The sequence below is a fragment of the Pinus tabuliformis genome, chromosome Q (assembly GCF_031772625.1).
Source record: "Pinus tabuliformis cultivar Carrire ecotype Pingquan chromosome Q, CPIR1, whole genome shotgun sequence".
In the NCBI taxonomy this organism is placed as follows: Eukaryota; Viridiplantae; Streptophyta; class Pinopsida; order Pinales; family Pinaceae; genus Pinus; species Pinus tabuliformis.
Window position 1 is genome coordinate 688,250,042 of NC_142296.1, and position 3,253 is coordinate 688,253,294.

At 36.0% G+C, this 3,253-nt stretch overlaps 1 pseudogene; it reads left to right on the plus strand.

Annotated features, from left to right (window-relative positions):
- Positions 1 to 295: 295 nt before the first annotated feature.
- Positions 296 to 2,659, plus strand: LOC149221412 (uncharacterized; annotated as a pseudogene).
- Positions 2,660 to 3,253: the final 594 nt, after the last annotated feature.

Consider the following 3,253-nt stretch of genomic DNA (forward strand, 5'->3'; position numbering starts at 1 on the left):
GGTTTAGTGGTTTCCATGTAAACTGCTACAACTAAATTTCTCCTTGAACACACAACTAGTCAACCTACAACAGTAATTATTCATTTATGGCTTTGCAAGTCCACTAAAGTCATTTTATATAACCTCAGTGATTCAATCATCTATAAACTATTAAGTCATCGTCACTACACAACTCATCTCTACTTAATCTCAATGTCTTAAGCTCATACGTTCTCTTTCTAGTATATGGGAGTGGCCTTAAAGGCAGTCTCTTGGGCACAATCTTGCCTGAACCAACAATTTTCATGGATTACAGATGGGATTGGGATCTGCTTTTGGAGCATTCTTGGATCCTGTGGCTGATAAGGTAAGATGGATTGCATTTGCTTCAAAATAAGTTTACTAATTTTTGGTTGACTTGATTGTTGCTGCTGCTTACTTTTCATATATTAGGCTGTTGAAGGCCTTTATGGTCAGTCTCATCTTATTTTCTTCTAGTATTGTGGGTGAGGCAGAAAGAAATTGTTTGTTAATTAAAAAAAAAAAAAATGTTTCAAAAACGAACTGGCCATATACTGTGGCTTGCTTGTTTACACGAATTTCCTTTCATCTCAGATCACTTCTTCCTTTGTTTCTATTCACATCCCGATTTCATCTGCTCTTTTAAACTTTTACACTATGCCACACATCCAAACAAATTAATTTATATAACATACTTTGTGAACCATCTATCTGTGTCCAAATATGTCTCACCAATAAAATGTCCATATACTTGGAATATAAAGAAATCCATAAGGACAGTATTTTTGACGAAGTGAGCCATGGCACACCTGGTTGATGTGGATCTGGTGGCATCCTATTTTTTTTAATCAGAACCATTTCATCACTCACAAAGCAGTTTTTGGTCAATACTCAAAAAACAAATCAGAGTTATGTGCTTTGTAGTTGCTATTTAAAAACAACACCAGACAGGGGTATAACTAATATGAAAATTTTGAGAGGTTCAAAGCTGATATTAGATTGGGCAAAGGGCATCACTAAATTTGAGAATTTACATCTTATCCTGTTCATGGAAAAAAACTAAAGATCCAGGGAATATGTTTGAAGAGGTTTCCTTCCAAGTTTCAACACGTACTTAGAGAGCCCAATGAGAAATCTGGATATGCTTTCAAAAGAAGCATTGGAAATGGATGAACGCCTGATGGTGCTATAAAAATGATGGTGCTATTAAAAAAATGATAGTTGCCCTCTCCCTGAAGTCATGCCACTCTATTGAGAAGGAGTAGAATGAAAGAAGCCTGTACTGCCCTTTTTGCTTTTAGTAGAAAGGATTATGTGTCATTTGTTGTTAAGCTTTTTTTAATTTGGCTATTAAGCCAAGAGATTTGAGAAAGACTGTAATAATAGTGGACTGTTGTGGACCGTGGTGTTTTTACTAATGTGTTTTTCTTATGAATGGTATCTGTTGCTAAGATACAAAAGTAAGACTATTAACAACAATTTTTGTGTCAGTAGATAGGTTCAGATTTTGCTTGATGAAGCAACAGAGTGATTTTATCTTCTGGAGTGCCAAGGCACAACGATACACATATTTTGATTTCTCTTTGAAATATTGAATATACAGCTTCGTTTTATTTTTTTTTGGAAAGAAAAAGGTTCAGCAAACAGATTTGCAATGAAATATAATGGAAAAATATCATCTTTGGCAAGATTGAGAGAAATATAACTTGCAGTCTCAGTAGTCCAAGCCCCCATTCTAATAAGAGGCGCAAAAGAATCTTGTCATGATCTTGAAATGAAGGAAAGAAAAGTTGCAGAATTGATTACTTCTTCTACTCGAAATTATAAAATTGTTCATGTTTCTACTAGCCTTGTTTCTCCCAATCGTCAAAATATTGGAGGCAATAGTGCCACAATTGTAAATGCCAATACAGATTTGGGTGATGATGTTTGTCAGGATCTGAGATTTTCATTTTCTACCAATGATGACCCATGCATTGAATGAAAGAAAGCATGTCCATCTGTCATAGGGACAAAATTTTTGCCCAATTTTCATATGCCAAAGGATGCTAGCAATGGAACTACAACAACATGTATAGCTGATCAAGGTGAACTTATGGTCCATAAAATTCAACTGCTAAAGAAAAGAAATGAGAACAGGGATTCATATGAAGAACATAAAAGGAGTGTAATAGATACTTCTCCAAATACAAGTGACATGTGAAAAGAAACTTTGACCAAACTTTCTACTGATGTGGTAGAAGCAGTGCAAGGGTCTGAGACAAATTCAGGGAATCTTCCTGATGATGATCTTGATGGTTCAGAAATAGCTTTTGATGTGGCTCAAAATAGCATTAAGTGGCCTCTTGATGATAAAAATGCATCAGATGTTCATAGGCATGGTTCAGAATCAGTCCAGGAAGGTTTGTTAAGTTCAAATGGGGCATCCTTGTTTCTAGTAATGCAACAAACTAAATTGTTGAAGTGCAATGATGAGGCCAGCCAAGAATCCAGAGTTGCTGATGAAGATGATGAAATCGATGATTTTGATCCATATTTATTCATAAAGAATTTACCAGACCTCTCTGAAGTGGTTTCATCTTTTCAGCCCATGTTGCTACCGAAACGAACACGGAGATGCCCGCCTATCACACTTGTCTTAGATTTGGATGAGCTTTAAGTGAAAATTGTGAATTTTGGATCACAAAGTCATATTGTCTTCTTTAGTGCATCAGCTCCTCATAGCATTTCTTCCCACATTTCGAAAACTATTTCAGCAAAGGAAGTTTTTCAGTTGCAAGCAATAGGAAGTACCAAAAACAAGGTGGTTCACGTGCCTGAAGAAGGAAGAAATTCTGGATCTTGTCCCCTATTAGAGTATATCTACCATATTTTGATAAGTTTGCAACCAAGCCCACACTCTTCTCTGAAGATAAGAAGACTTTTCTTTATCAGTGTAATATTAAGCACAAAAGGCATTGATACAAAAAGTAATGAGGATGCCTGTAAGAATGCCTTGAGAACTCTTCTTCAAAAAATGGAGAAGGAAAAAGGTAAATATTTCTCAAATACAGAGATTCGAATTGATGTGAAAAGATTTGAACCATGGATATCTGGGGATTCAGTTCATCTAATGGCTTCATAACCAAGGCTATGGGAACATAGTATGAGAGGGATGAACCTTTGTTTTGCGTATTGAAGAGGCCGGGGATAGAAGAAGTTTGAACTTGAACTTGTAAGATAGTAAGCTAGGTTGCCTATTATGCCAGAGCTC